The sequence below is a fragment of the Astatotilapia calliptera genome, chromosome 13 (assembly GCF_900246225.1).
Source record: "Astatotilapia calliptera chromosome 13, fAstCal1.2, whole genome shotgun sequence".
Lineage (NCBI taxonomy): Eukaryota > Metazoa > Chordata > Actinopteri > Cichliformes > Cichlidae > Astatotilapia > Astatotilapia calliptera.
Genome location: NC_039314.1, coordinates 15637731 through 15655025, shown reverse-complemented (window position 1 = coordinate 15655025; position 17295 = coordinate 15637731).

Below are 17295 nucleotides of genomic sequence, written 5' to 3'. Positions count from 1 at the left end.
CATTTTCACATTTAACCTGTCTTTGTATGATTTCCACAAAACAGTTTTGGTTGGATGTTTCCTTAAGAACCTCTTCTACGTTGTTACATTGTTTTTTTTTTCTTTCTTGTTTCGAAGTACGGCATTAATACTCCAAAGTGTTGGTGTACACACTGACTAAATCCTGACTGCAATGTACAGTTGGTTTACAGTGTATATAATAATATTATCTTGTGTCATTTCTGTCTGAACAGTCTAAATGTTATACGCGAGACACAGTTTAAAGATATCTACATTTAAATGGATCATAGCTATAAGATCCTTGTGGGAATTAATGCAGTGCTTGTGACTGTGTGATTTTTCCTGAGGAACAGGTGAATGTTTGAGTAGAGTGACACCCCATAAACTAGCTGATAACCTGTTCCTGCGTCTTCTTATCTGTCTTCCAGACAATCCCTGCTCCCTGAGCACGTTGTCATTTCCCCTCAGGCCCATTATCAGATCCCCTCTGTGGGCTCCCAGCAGCTGCAGTCATTGTGGAAGACTCTACTTTTATAGCACCATGATGTCTGTGACAGGATTTTTATTTTTTATTTTTTATGAGGAAATATATGCTCTATTTAACTTGTTTGGATAGTAGTTTCCTTCTTTTTTAATGCATGTTAACACAATACTAGAAAAATATAATAATGCCGTTTTGTATTAAAAAATATTCTGAAAACATGACAACTGTAAAAGATATATCAAACATATCATAAAAAGAAGAAGGATTAAATATTAAATATTTAATTTAACATATCATTGTTGTGCTATTTTCCCCAAGCTATATCATCAGTAATTTTTTCCAATTATGTTTCAGCACTGATCGGCCCCTCTACTATCTGTGGGAAATATGTTATCTCTCTCTGCCATTCATGTACACATTTATTGGTTTCCAAGTCTCTGGGATCAATCTTTTGGCCACCAGAGGAGCATAACTAATGGCAACATTAGAATGGCTTTGTGAGAGGGACTGGCCGGATGCGGGTTAACCAAGCAGGAAATAATCTAGGATTTTATATCCTGCATGAATGGCCATAGGATATGCTGAGAATAAATTAATCCCCCCCCCACCCTGTCCAAATTTTAGCAGAGAGATTATCTTTTCAATGAAACACTTTCAGAGAGGCAGGTGAGTTTGTTTGTCTGATTTTCTTGAGGGAGGGTGTCCCCCCGCTGCATGCACAGATGTGAAATTTCTGAGCAGATAATGATCGTCATCTTAATGCTCAGCCAGGGTCAGACTATCTATTCTCTGTCTGACCGCAGGTCTAGACAGTCTTCCTCTGGAAAGCCTTTTCCCCTTCTTTTTAAAGACCCACTTCTATTTTCCTGTTGTGCCCAAACAAGGATTTTATAAAACGGGTGACATAGCCACACAAGCTGTCTGTCGAATCCCCCTTAATTAAAGTGACGTTTAAAGCCTTCCTTAGACACTAATAAACCCCCTCTCCATTAAGATCCTCCTAATTACTGTGTGCAAAGGAAAAAGGGACACACACAGACAGACAGTGTGGAGGTAAGCCTGCTGGCATTTGGCCCCATAAGCTGAGTGCCACACAAAAGAAAATGTCCCCTGGGTTACCCATCCTACCAGAGAGAGAGAGTCCTTTTTTTTTTCTAACCACCCCCTCTTCTCCTGTCTTCTTCTTATGAATGAAAGTATATGACATGCGGGGCTGAGTGTCCATTCATGGAGCTGGTGGAATGTGGGAATAAGGGCTTTGAATGAAGCATGAAACACAGACACCTGATTAGTCATTAAACAAGCTTTTGACATTAGCAGTGTTTAAATGGGCATGCTGGAAGTGGGAGCGCTGTCATCAATAAACACCAATCCAGTCAAGTGAGGATGATTGGAAAAGGTATTTAGTGTAAACTTAAAGATACAGCCATCCTCCTAGTGCTGGTGAAACCTGAGTATCTGTAGACCTTACGTGTTTTACATGATGTTTTGCAATGCTGCATAGCACTCCCACGTTGGTCCAACGTGGCTTTGTAGTGGATGAAATTGATGTGGACAAGAGAAACTCGTGTTGTTACACCTAACACTAAGCAGTAACCGTCCACACACTGAGCACCGAGTCACAACAGCTTCGTGGAAGAGGCAAACCCAGAAAGGTTAACCATGTTTGGTTCATGTCCTGGTCTGCAGATTAATGACATTAACGAAGTTTCCATTATTCGCGCAACTGGGGGAGACAAGGGCGTCCATGCGGAAAGCCACATGACCGAAGCAGAGATAAGAGAAAATGAAATACGTCTTCGTGGAGACAGGAGGGGCCAGGAAGTGCCACTCCAAATTAGCTGCAGGCCCAGTTTGTTGTTACTTCATTAACCCAACAGCCCCGGGAAAAATAAAAAGCCGGGTCACAACCTTTAGCAACAGGGAGGCCTGAAATTTGCAAAGAGCAGCCCCGTCAAACTTTTACTACATGTAACTGCTGACAGAGTACAGACAAGTTTCAGTCACTGTTTCATTGTAACTTTTTACCAAATAATTTGAGGTTAATTCAGTTTTATTGGATGTAATTTCATATTAAAAGTGATAATAAACACCGGCATTACCTTGTTGCCATTGCCATGTTTTTGATCATTTACACAGGTGTGTTGTTCTGTCTTACTTTTTTTTATTAACTTTATCTCCATCTAGCCAGTGATTGGTTCGTCTTTTTTTTAGGAAGCCGATCAGTATGTATCGGTATTGATTTACATCTTTCTCAAACTCAACATCAATACAACGTCTGTTCTTGATTGAGCTGACAGCATGTTATGTCTATAAAATGTAATACATTAAGTATTATTCTCAGCCAAACAACCAGTCTTCAGGACACAGATCAGACAAAAAACTCAGCCGTGTTACTTCAAACTGTGCAGTTATATATTGATATATCTGTTGTGAAAGGAGACGAGCAAATTACTGATCGTCAGTATCAAACCATGTGGATTGTGCCCCTTTGTTGATCTTTAATATATGGTAGCGAACTTCAAAACAGAGCCGTGGTGTATAATGCCGTCCTTGTTGTTGTAACACGAGCAGAGCAGCGGCTCTTTATTTGCAGGCAGTGACTTTATTAGAGTCTATGGTTACAGACCCTTGGAAGGAAGGCTATTGTATTCTCACCCCTTCTCTGGCAAACCTAGCTCTGCTGCACTCTTCCTTTGTAAGCTCTTAGAAATCTGAAGCTAGTATGCATTACTTTGAGTATGTTTTGAATTTTGAGCTATATTTTAATCAGTAGAAGTATGTAGTCTGGTATTTATATAATGTTTTTTAATGAGCACTCAAAGCAGTTTTCAGACTGTCACATCTACTCATTTACGCACATATTCAAACAATGCTTTCTTAAATGCCTTTAAATGCATCATTGGGGGGAATTTCAGGTGGAGTATCATGCCTGAGGATAATATGAAATATTATAAATATGGAGAAGATGGGGATTGAACTACAGACCTTCTGTTTAGTAGACAACCCACTCTACCCACTGAGGCTCATGGATTTGCTTCATGTTTGTCTCTTAAAAAGCCTTTAAGTTAGCTTAAGTACATTTCCCCCCTCACTCACTCACACACACACACACACACACACACACACACACACACACACACACACACACACACACACACACAACACAAACACACACCTACTCAGCAACATGGATCAGCAGCAGCTGACTTGGCTAGAAACTCTGTGGCACAGGTAGACAGAAGCAGGGTCCAGCGAGTATCTACTGAGGCTGCAGACACATCTGCCTGCTTGATTTCACCTGGTAACTGAGCATGTAGTATTTACTTCTCAGCTGAAATGCAATCAGTGGCTGGTAGCTGGCAAAGAAGCAATGAGCCTGTGATTAGGTGCAGTCCCTCCCCGCCCCACGCCTTTCAAGGAGTAAGGCAGAGTTTGAGCTGAAGAAGTAGCACAGAAAATATATTGCAGTAGTTTGGTCTCTCACACCAAACTGCATGTAAATTTTAAAACACGGTGAAGGAAAAGTTGATTTAGTTTTGACGTCAGGGAGCTGTGTGGCATTAAACTGATTAATGCTAAAGCTATCACTATAGGAAACACATAAATGACAGCTAACTATAACTGTTTCGCCATATGTGGAGAGTTTTAATATCCTATTTGGGAGCTGTGTCAGTACTAAAAAGAAGCGCTTTCTGAAGTCCTGGTGTTGTATGTGTTAGGAAAAACTGCTGAAGTCCTACGGTAGAGTGGCTCTTGTGCCCATGTAAACATTTTACATCCTCGAGACAAGAGTCACCTCTCTAATCTGACTGAAGACTCTGTGGAGAGGTCCTTTATCCCACCCTGTTTTAACTGGTTGCTCACAGAAGAGCCATTTACCTCCACTAATGGGGAGTGAGTCTTTCACCAGGGCCTGTTTGCCTCTCAACACTCTGAAAGAAACTTTGCCAGAGAGGAGACATTAAGAAAACCAGCTAATCTGCAGCAGTCTATCTGTGTCTACCTAGGGAGCAGAGCGAGCTCTGTGGTGCCTCTTCAAGAGGCTTCTCTTCACAGCTGCTATAAAAGTGTCAGCACTTTTCAGTTACCCCGATAAAGACAGGGGTTAAACAAAAAAAGTGATAGCCATTTTTTGGTCCCCTGAATGCTTAAAAATGAATGATTTATTATTATTTATGCCTGTGTTTATTGGAATATTTCATGTACTTATGTGCAACAGCATTCCCATGTTCAATAATTCTGGAAAAGCAAAGTAATGACCTGATGTGTTTTAAGAAGACTAAAAATCCAATGCAAGTCATTAGAAGCTAGCATGCTAATCTTCGCCTTATTTTAGCATAATGACCAGCTAACATTTGCTAATTAGCAAAAGATATAAAGTAGGACTTTAAAGTAGGAGAAGTAATTTTCTTGCACTCAAGTACACATACTGGGGTTTGACCTGGTAATAACGCTGGTAAAAGTGTTCAATGATCCCCAGAGTTAAATTATCCTGAAGGGAACAACGTATGTAACCATCATCAAAATCCATCCAGCTACAAGGAGGACATTTTGCTGTTGGCCAATTGTAAACCTGCTGGTAGCAATTTGGAAAACCAGCAGATCAAAGCGTTAAGTCCATCATCTGTTGAACTTATAAAAATATGTTAGTTCATGCAGTAGTTTCTGAGAAATTCAGTCTGGACCTACCAGTATTAGCATCCTTACCCTAGACCCACCTTGCTAGGTTAAAAAATAATACCAATAATACAACTACCACTGACAATTAATTTAATTATCTGAAACATCTAAAAGAAATACCAAATACTGGAAAATAAGAATTAATTTTACCTGATGCTAAATTCTCATTATAGCACCCCATTCAAACCAAAATGTTGATTTTTAATACCACATGTTTGCAATCTAGTAATAAAGCCTCACTCTCTTCATAAGGAACCAGAAGATCGAGTTGTTCTGGGAAGAACAGAAGCTCTACAATCAAAGCCCAGTCACTGTTACTTACCTTTGTTTGTAACAGTGGGGCCTGTTAGCTCTCAGGCACTCGGTCTTTACTGACCATTTATGGAGCAATCCTACTGTGGCAGGAGTGCTAGACCAAGGTCATTAGTGGCTGCGACCACAGTGACCCGTCATTAAAGATGGGACAAATAAACACAGGAGGAACTTGGTAAAATAGGGATAATCTGCCAGCCACAATGGCAGGTAGCTGGCAGGCGAGACAGAGTGGGGAAAAAACAATTTGAGCAAGACAGGTGCAGCTGGGTAGGATGAGACTGAAGGGCTAATGTTTGAATGTTTTAGCTTTGCACAAATATAATAAAATGGCAGAATCAGAAATATACAACATGCACACACAGGCAGCTACATCAGTGTACTCACAGCCATACAGCTAAAGTGCAAACACCCCACTCACATGAACGCCAAATGTGTTTGTTGCGATAGATACCGTATGGACGGATGTATTTTCAGCAGTAAAGCAGGGCCCTGAGGGTGCCTGCTGTCAGATTGTACACCAGGGATCATCTGTGACACAGTGACACCGATCCCCACGTGTCATAGACAATGCTACCCTAACACCACTGTATTTAAAAGTGTGTGTGTGTTTACTTTCCTCATTTATTGTCCATCTTTTTGGAAATCAATCTATCATTTACTAATTCATACAGCTCCAGTACACTTTGTGTAAAAAACACTGGAAAGCGCTGGGAGGTGCTGTAAGTTGTACTGCTCATGTTTGGCCAGTTGAGGCCATGCTTTCCTTTAGGGTGAGTAGAGCCTGTTTTCAGCCTGTCACTCTGGCCCACTTCTTTCCTCACACCGATGCTGTCGACTATATATGGGTCACGCTAAAAGAAACATTTACATAATCTATCATTTTTAGGCAGCAGTGACAAAAAGGGTTCAAATGATATATTTTTGCTCTGTGTTTAATTTCAATACAGCTCAATGCATTTTACATGGTTTTCATTTCTGGAATGTGTAGTTGTTAGCTTGTAAAATATGTTCTTAGGACAATAGGAATGCTTTGCACCTTAAAATACCTAACAGAAAGAAAAGCTTTAATAACTTAACAGACAATTTGATTCATTTCTTCAGAATGTGTACTTTACTTGTGTTTCACATTTTTTAGTTATATTTTAATGCATATATTGTTAATGACGTGAGGAAGTTACCTACATAGGAAACACTGCTAAAATTTACATTTTAGGGTCTTTGAGTAATTTTTTGTTAGCATCAATCTTAAGGATATGGCAATTTAAGTAAAACTAAAATGAGCGAAAAGGGAATTTATACATAAATTTACACCACAAACATGACATAAAACATATGAGTATAAATAAAGGGGAGGCTACTACTGAGTTTGGCTCCGACTCTGATCCAGCTGCAGTGGTCCGTATCCCATGTTGGTCAGTCTCTTTCCATCCTTTCCACTGAAAACCACCATAAGCTTGTCAAATAAGTAAAGCCAGGGAGATGTGTGCCTGTGAAAGGGATATACTCATCCTGCTAGTGGACACAGAGACGCTCTTTTGTTTCCTGGCATGTCTCACATACTTTCAGAGGCCCGATAAGCCCCAGCACCATGAAACACTGCTTTATGTTTGGCCTCGCCAGCGTCCCAGAGAGGGCAGAGTGGACTCAGAGGAAAGACCAGCCAGTGAGCAGGTAACATGTCCTCTGTGTCACACCTTATTAAAGGGCCCGATAGATATAAGAAGGCTGGTTGTGTAGTCTTGAATTATTAAAGCACAGAATTTGTACTTTACCGACAACCAAACCCCTGCTGTTTAAATATTCCTCTCTCCAATTTCTTTACTTTTTGTCCAAGTTTCTTTTTTATTTCCTTCCCTCTCTGAGGAGGCGTAGTAAGCTGGGATGGTGAAAGGCGAAGGGTGGGGTGGGGGTAGGTGGGTAGGAGAGTAGGGCGGTGGGGGCTTGGCTGTTTCCTGAAATCGGATTAGCAGCTACTCTACACTTAGATTGCAGGGACTGGGGCTTTCGTTTAGCCCAGCTCAAGACCACCCAACAGGTAAACAGGTACATTTCTGTGGAGGAAAAGGGAAAGTGAATGGCGTGGGGATAGAGGATAAAAATGCTCCTGAGAGACGGATACAGAGTGAGCGATTGAAATAAATACTACTCTAGCTGACAGACTGGTGAAAGGGGATTTCTTAGTGGTTAATCTGAAATTAATTCCAAAAAAGCCTTTTGATAAAGCGGGGTAAAAATTTAAAATGACATAAAAAGTAAGTAAAAAAAAAAAGTAAATAAATAAAAATTGCTTACTTTAGAAATGTATTCTGAACTACCAATTTGTGAACTTCCTCTTCTTGAACCGACTCTCTGGACCTCCACAAAAGACCTACATATCTCAACCCCAGCCCTCCCCGCTCGCCAAGATATCTAAACCTCACACTGTCATGCTGCTGCCACTGCATCCCACAGAAAACCTCCTGAAAATTAGTTTTTGGCAACCAGTGTGCAAACACACTCTCCTGTCTGCTGCAAGCCACCAAGGCTTTGTTAGGCAGGCCTGCTCTGAGCCCAGAGCCTTCAAGACCCCCATTATGCAGCAGGACTCAGCGGGGCAGAAAGAGCAGGAGTGTTTTCGCCAGTCATGTGGGCACACAGGCATTATACACTCTTCAGTGGCACTGTAGATATTTTGTGTGTCTTCCAAACAGAGGGGGAGGCCTGCAAAGGCTGCAAGAAGAAGTTTTGATAATTGGGAGTTATATAAGTTCCTAAATCCTCACAGGAGGATTTTAAGTTTTTTCCCCTTCCTTTTCCCCCATTGTGTGTTTTTAAAAAAGCTGTGCGCAAGGCCCTACTGCGAAGGTGACAAATCCTTTGACATAAATCATTGTGTAAAGGTTAAAGGAATACAGCCAAGTGCTCAGGAAGAAGAGTCCCTAATTGCCTGCTTTGCTAAGCGGTGTTTTACAAATTAAACAACAGTCCTTGCACATGCAGAGCATTTGTCTGTGTGCGCACACTCGTCGTGCTCGTGTGTTCGTGTCTCTTTGTTTACATGCGGGTGCCCACGTATGTCTTATTGTGAAAACAAGCAAACAAAAAAGCTTCTTTGGAATTTGTGTCGGGATCTGTGGACGAGCATATCAGCTGCAGACGGGCAGGAAGGGCTGGAGTTTTTACTAATCAGTGATGGACAAACTCAGGGCTCCCTGCATCTCAAACATCACTGCTTCTGTCAGGGGCCCCGAGTACAGAGCAAGTGGGCTGAGCAGCTCTGATCAGCAGTGCTGTGTTATTTATTTATTTTTTTCCCCCCACTGAATCACACAGGGGAACATGTGTGTGTTTGAGATGCAGGGATGCATGGTGCTAACCCTCCCCTGAGTAGTAATGCATGAACTGTTAGCAAAACATTGTTGCTGCTGCTGTTTCTGTCTATGTTAATAAGACGTGGACTGGGGGTGGGGGTGCCGTGGGTGCACAGATGTAATTCAAGGTTGACGTCTCAAGATTCATAATGCACCTTTAGTGACGGATATCACGCGTTTGGCAGCGCTTAGGCAAAAGTTCAAAGTCAATAGAGAGGATGCCCCTGCAGTCACTCGCAGATGATGATTGATAATGAGAAAATGATTTAACATTTGGTGTTTAGTTTAGTATCAAATAGGATGTTTTGAAAATCAATTTTACTTGAGAAAAATATACATATTCAGTAATATTTTGACAGAAAAAGCCCATGCAGCTCATTACAAGCCTGTATTTGTAACCGCTGCGCCTTTCTTTTTCATGCCGTTTTCAAGCTGTCAAGCCGCTCGTCTCCATGTCACTCAGTTACATGTTGTTGCGAGAAGAGTTTAGGGTGTGTAAATGTATTTATGAATGCATGATTTGGTGAAAGTGTATACTTGGCTCTTTCCTCTTGCTGTCTAATAACTGGTAACCCCAGCTGTGAGTGTGTGTGTGTATTTGTCTGCCTGTGTAAAGCTGAGTCTCGCTGGGGCACTGAGGCGTAACTTGGCCCCAGTCAGGCCAGTGCGCAGAGGGCAGAGACCAAAAAGCCTCCAGCCGTGCTTTCTCTCCTTCTCTCTCCTGCTTTCTCTTTCAATCTTTCTCTCTTCCACTGGGATTTGGAAATAGGTAGCACGGAAGATGTAACATGTATTTATGTTGTACACAAGAGTCAGGGATTTTTTTTTTTTACTTTTGTGAAAGCAGATGCAGTGACTTCACTGTGTGGCTGAACAAGTCACATGGTCAAATTTCCAGTGTCCTAAATGCTAATTTTTGATTTCAAGCATCTTCTCAGTGGAAAGAAATGTGTGTATCCAGGCTCCTCACACTAGACCTTCCATTCAGGAAACCAGCATGGAGGAAGTGGTTAAGCATTTCCATGCTGGATTTGAAATCAGATTATATATGGTCCTGCATAACTGACTTAATGGATTTGAAGAGACTAGATCCTATTAATAAAGGAATAAAAGAGACAGAGAAAAGGAGAAAGGGGGGGAGTTAGCCCATGAGGCTGAAGCCCCACCAGAGGGACTAGAAGGCTAATCTGCCATGCAAATTAAACCCTGCCTCTATGCACTGGTCCCTCTAATGTCCTCCATTATGCACCTTTTATTTGTTGTTTTGTGATATTGCAAACAGATATGGTTCCGGCAACAGTCAGGGACATCAGAGTGGGATGGGAGTGATTACTGGGGAAGATGGAATTTGCATCCATTCTCATCCCCAAGTGCACTTTGCCTTGCAGGAGCAGGCAATAGAAAACATTCCAAAATGGTTTTCAGATTGAGACTGACACTTGTTTGCGGTCTTCGCTGGATGTCTTTTTTTTCCGCCTGCACTTTCATGAGTTCCAGGCAGGATTATGATGCAGTTGAGACTGAGAGATTAAATCACTGAGAGTGGCAGTATTTCCTGCAGTAGAGCTTACCTCGCTGGTTTTTCTCTCGTCTTAATGAGGTTGTACTTTGCTTCATTCCTACGTCTCACACTCACTTTCTGCTGGGCTGTCAGAGGTAGCTGTAAAAACACACATATGTCACATGTACTAATCCGATTTGCACTTAATCATGACAGGGATTAGACTGTATGTACAGTAGGTCACAAAGCTATGAAACTTTTCAGTGCTCTTGTCTGTGTTTTCCAGCAGGGAAGTTCACCTTCTTGTGAGTCTTGCACACGTTTTCAAGGTAGACAATTTCTCTCTGATTAGGAATTAAAACTAAACAAAACCAGGAGAAGTAAATCCTGAGAGGTCTTGCATAAGTAGCTTTCAGAGTTCCCGGTTTTGGGTTTTTCTTTCAGTAATTACCACAATGAGTAGCTGAAATACCGACTGAAGCATTTATTTGTGCGCTGGCTTGTCGATGGGGAGGTCTGTTTTCTTTTCATGTGCATTTGCGATTTTTAAGATGAGGTGATCAAGTTCACCTTACCACTGACGTGGAATAAATAAGAGCAATAAAGCTCTCTATTAGAGGAAGTTAAATATATAAACTGCAATCTTTCACAAAAAACAACACATATAGGTAGATAAATATTTCCTTATTGTATATAATAGAGCCAAAAATAAATAAACAATGAGAATACTCCTTAATAACCCAGGGATCTGTCTCAAGGCTCAAAAGAACCAATTTTTTCCTCAACAGTGGTCAATATGAAAGCATAATTTTACCTACAGTGCCCCCTGTTTCACATACAGAGCATTTATACCTCATATCTTCCACGGCACAATGAAAATCATGTTCTGTTTTTTCTATCGCCTCCCTTTCCCCCCAGTGGAGCAGGAAGAGCATTATTTCTGTCCAATCACAATGGAGAGAAAACAGGACTAAAACTGAGCTTCCGTAGTGTTCTTAGTCTATTATTGGACTGTTTGACCAATCACTGCAAGAGAAACTGCGTGTGCAGGATAACCATAAACAAAATATGGAATATATCCTGTGTCTTTGATATCAACATCCTGCTGAATAAAAATGAATATCCACCTTTCAAACAAAGGTATGCCTGGGAGTGTGGACCTCATTTCAAGCACAATTAACTTGAAATGGAGTGCTGCAAGATCAATAGTCCCCAGTTGATCCAGAGGGAGCTGTCAGTCTATGGAAATGGCACACATATGGTAATATCCCCAGCTTAACAACAACTTAGAGGATTTACTGTTGCTGTTTTCAGACCCACATGAATAACAAACAGTGGGCCACCCCCTGGGAACCATTTTGTTTTATCCCAGCTTCAATGAATCTTTAAGGGGGAGGATACCATTTGGGAGAAATGGCAGGGGGGTATGAAGAAGTCGTTTGTAGATGCGAAAGGTATACAGCTAATTATGAAAATTACAAAGAGGTGAACCGCTCATGCAAATTCACTGATGTACAGTGCTGTGCAAAAGTCTTTAGCCACTCCTCATTTCTTTATACTTGGGTGCAGTGATTTATTGAAATATGTGGAAAAATGCATGTAAATACATTTTTAAGGCAAAAACAGAGTTTGTGCAATTCTAATAAGATTAAAAATTTGGTGTGACCACCTTTATTCTTCAACATAGCCTGAACTCTCTTAGGGAAGCTTTCTTGTCAAATACTTCTCCAGGCTTCTTGAAGGACATTCAAAGCTCTTCTTCTTTAAATGTTGGCCCCCTTTTGTTCTGTTCTCTGTTAAGTTGATCCCACACTGCTTCAGTGATGTTGAGGTCCACCCTCTGGGAGTGTTCTGCTGTGTGTTTTACTATCCAGGTATCAGTTTTGATAAGATCACCAACACCATTGGTTGAGATGTGGACACAAACTACGACAGCCCCTCCAACGTATTTTACAGATGGCTGTAGATGCTCACTGTTGTGTCTCTCTCCTGACCTTTTCTGTACATATTGAAGATGATTTGAACCAATAATTTCAAATTTGGATTAATCCCTGCTGCCACTGATTTTCAGTCCAGTTCCTGTGTAATTTGGCATACCTCAGCATTTTCTTCCAGTTTTCCTTCCTTAAGAATTGTTTCTTGACAGCCATCCTTCCACTAACACCAATTCTGATGAGACTTGAGTGAACAGTAGATGGATCATCTTTCAGGTCCTGTGTCAGGTCTTTCTGGATTTTTTTCCTGTTTCTTAAAGACATGACTTTCGGATACTGCTGATCTGCATTTGACTTCTTCTATCCCCCACTTGTCCAGCTTTCCTCATTTTTCTCAAGGATGGTGTCTCCCTAAGTGCCTAAAGCTATAATTGAAAATTGGTTCGTTGCTAAGTTGTCTGTTATGTGTCGACGCAACACTGGTTCATTCCTTGAGTTATGTGCCTCTTTTAAGCTCGAATGATTCATAGGTCAGTGTTAAATGGCTTAACAAACAAACACAAAAACCTTCCTCTGAAAATGAGTGAAAAAGCAGCCAAAGTTTTCTAAAGAAAAACACTGACAGACCTCCAGAAAGCCTGGAGAACCATTCCCAAAGACCACTTTAAAAATGACAAACACGTCTGGCTCCTTTGAAGCAAAATGTAAAGAAGTAAGTGGAGGCTCAAAACCTTTGCACAGTACTGTGTTTGTTCCACTGCTGTATTCACCTAACAAGCTTTTCATCATCTTTTTTTTCACTGATTCTCCCCCTGTCACAGACACAGAGATAAAGTGTGCTCACACTCTCATTTCTAATTAGAACAGTTTTGTCTTGGTGAGAGTTGCTATCGACAAGCACTCACACATTACCAGGATTATATGACTTCTTATACTGATCAGTGTGATGAGATCTCAGGAGACATGTATGGATTTAACCTCCTGCTGACTGCACTTTTCTCTGCTTACCCTTAGGCTGCAAACCTGTGGCGTAAAAAGACTCGCGGAAGAAATGCAAGCTTGGACTGCTGGCATCGGCGGTGGTTATATGCTCCAGCGTGATGTCATTAAGTCAGATTCATTTAGCAGAGTCAGGTGCAGACAACCATCACGTATAGACAACGCAGTGTCCCCTGAATGAGAGCTGGGACTTCGGTCAATTCAAAATTGATTTATCTCAACTCTGCGATTGATGAAGTCCGTTTAGGTTAAACTGCAGAGCTCTCGATTTGGACGTACACTTCGGGGGAGCTGCTATTGGAATTGACTTCTGTGTGTCACCCTCAGCTCAAGCCAGGTGGGAAATTGAGTTACAAAGCACAGTGTGAGAGAGATAGATGACCTCTGTGACAGTTATACAGTGTGTGTCTGCCTTTCATAACTCCAGCCGACGAAAGTCAGTTGATTGACCTGAAAAGGAGACTGAGCTAAAAATCCATATTACCTTTTTTCATACTCTTGTAATCTTGAAGCAGGTTAACTCCTCTTGAGAGTAAGAGTATCGGAGGAATCAGGGAAAGCCCTGCTTGGGAAATCACAAAATGATGGGACAATAAGAGATATGTAAAACACTTTCCCTCCTTCAAATTCAGCTGGCAAGATGTTGGTGGAGATACGTGACCAGCTCAGAGGCAATTCCCAGCCCTGTTTTCCAGGGAGTATGTTAAGGTAAATCCAAATTGCCACACTATGATTTCATCACTGGACTCTGATGGAGAAGCCATGTTGGTAAAGAAGCGAATGGGGAAAAAACGCCTTCGCCCAGGGCTTGCATCTCTTCTTGACTCCAGCTTTTATCATGTAAATAAGGGGAATGGGACTGGGTGAGCGGGACAATTCCCCAGCCGCCACTTGGGCCAAATACAACTTTCCTGCATTTTAGGCCCACAATGAGGAATGTATTTGGTGGCCTCAGTTTTAATTTAACTAGAGTGGCAGCTGAGGGGGCACCAGGGACCTCATCTCATGACTGTTACAATCACTCGGGTGCAAAGAGGGGAAACCTCAACCTGGTGCCTTACATTTCAATGTGCAAAATCTCTTCCTCAGCTCCATCCCAAGTTGTGTGTGTGTGTGCGTTTATATGTAGTGTTTGGTGTGCTGCAGCTGGCTGCCGCACTCACTTGGTAACACCTCTTTGGTTTCCCAGGGAGGCAACACGCTTCTTGCTCCTCTCTAACATTTGATTCATTACGATCTGAAACAGCACATCAGTTCGCTTATTATGTCTTAAAAAATTCTCCCAGAATCCCAAAGAGCAAGGGGGGGGGGGAAAAATCCACCAAAGAGGCACTGCCTTGAAATTGACAGCTGTTATTGTGGTGTGCCATCTGGTGCATTTGCCATGGAACAGAAAAGGGTTAATATTCTATGATGTGTGGTAGCAGTGGCACAGCCTCTTTTGCACAGCCAGTGTGAAATACCGGGTGCCAGGAGTCTGTGCACCCGATGGAGAGAAAACCTCAACATTAGCATGGCACCATATCAACCAATGTGGCTAATTTAATGGGTCAAATACGGTTGGGAGGCTGCCAAACTAACAGCCGTACCAGCAGCATTTCTAACAGGGCGGAGAATCACAAAGGAAAGTTACAGCACCGCTTGGCATTCTGCAGCCTTAATCATAATTTTCTGCAGATAAAGCACAGAAATCCCATAAATTCCATTTTCCCTTTTTATTAACCCTACATTTGGGAACTCTGTGTTCAGCTTGTGTGTCTACTTGTGTCCCTGCACATTGTGTGCAAGTATGTGTTTTGTTGTGTTGGAGCTGTCATTATTCATTGACCACAGATGTAAATGGAACTAAACAATGGGATGTGCGTGCTGCGGGTAGCGATCGCCCCTGGAGAGGACAGGGCCTGCTGAAATTAATAGGCCTCCCGTGGCTAAATAAGCAATGGCAAAATAAGCCTAAATGTCCCCCAATCGCATGACAGACAGGGCCCAAGAATCCGAACAGCAGGTAGTTATTATATGAATTGCTGGAGAGGGACATATTGCAGACCTAACATGCCACATCAAAACCATCACACTGCACTGGCTTTGAATCATTATGTGTGCGTGCTAATTTGCTGCACAATGCTTCCTGCTAAATCAGCTTTTCATATACCATTGTTTACAAATGCCACAACTTATGCCCACGCTTGCTAGCCTTACTCTGAAAAGTCACAAGATTGTGTCTGCGTTTTTACAAAAGTGGTTAACATGAAACTTTTCAGAGAAGTGTGAGAGAGGCAAATAATGAAACATCAAACATTAAAACAATGTCTCTAAATCAGAAATGCCACATATGGCCACGAATCTGCCCAAAGCTCTAAGGTTGAAAAAACTCTGAAAAATATGGGATGAAATATGCTCCTTAGCTGGAAGACACACTTCTTTGAGCCATGGGCTCATTTCTAATTCTGAGTGCTGGTTCACAAAATGGTCCAACATTTAAAACGACTGGCAGGGGGTAAATTAGTGCTCCGAGATGAATTATCATACAATTAAGGACTGCAGAATGTGCCAAAAACACAAAACACACAATATGGAGGAAAGACCTACTTTTACCCTCATTCATCAGAGCCAGGCCAATGTCGCATCCTCTTTTAAAGGAGCAAGTTTCGACTTTCTAGACCATTTAGACTCGTGCACATGACACTCATGCATCTGTTAATGCACTTCTGCACAAAAAGTGTTGCCATTCACTTTTAAATATCTCACCGGCTTCGTTGCTTGTGTCCAGCAATCCAAAGAATGATATCTGTGTACTTACCGTGCAAATTTCAAACAAACTATTTAATGTGACCAAGCATTTCATTTGTGGTTACACGTGCTCCTCATGCTGTTGCTTTGTGTCTTCACTTCTGACTTCTGCTTGGCAAAATCGGTGGCTGTATTAAGGATCTGAGAGTGATGGGACCGCTGAGGTGGTCAATAATCTATTACCACACACAGCTCTCTGCAGAGTGACAAATGTCTGTCAGAGAAATGGGCCCAGAGAGGTCAGAGCTGGGCTACTGACCTCAACTCCCCCTCAGCCACTACACCCTGATGCAGGCTGACTACAGCGTAATGCTCAGCTCGATCATTGGCGTCTGCTGACTTTTATCAATACCAGCGTGAAGGCTTTCATGTCATTTTCCTCCTTGACACTTATACTTTCATTGCTCCATGATGCAACTTGGCCAAGCACCTTTGTTGTTTTGTCAATCAGTTAAAATCAAGTGAAATTTTCCCACTTTATGATAGTATAGATTTGGCTTTTAGTTCACTGTGAGCTTATATTTGAGATGACAGACATCGAGTGTGTTTGCACTCCATGGTTAATTAATCAGTTACACTGGAATCTGCATTGCAGTCCAGGTATATATGGTGGGCTTGCATTTCACACATGTAGTTCTACTCTTTCTACATATTTCAATAATTTCTATGTTGTGTGTTTGTTTTGCCGAAAAATAAGGTCAGTTTCCATAATGTGGAGAATAAATTTCAAACTGTACCGTCAGTTCACACAGGTTCAGCATGTGTGACTTGGTAAACTGAGATGCTACAAATTAATTTGGTGCTGAGTGCACAAAAACCTACTCGCAGCCATTTGGAGTCACCCTGAGAAGAGTCAGTGGTCTTTTCTTTTTGTATTGGCAGTGCTGCTTCTATGTTATAATGATAGGAATAGACGTAGACCATTTAAGTATCAAATCAATAGCAAATTAAATTTTTTAGCAGTGCAAGCTACACTCAGAATCACCTGTAATTAGCCCTGACAGATTCTAGTTGCACTGCTCGTGTCACTCTGCTCCCAGTGCACACACTGTTTAGACCTCACAGCAGTTCCTGATTATAATTCATACTTATTGAAAAACTGTATTCGCTATTGCTGTTTTCCAGAAAATTCACTGGCTGTCGGCGCTCCCTATATGTTACTGTTACATGCAAACAGATTTAAAACAACATCTAAATGCTTGAAATGGGTTAAGTGGACCTTCATGAAACTGGCCTGGT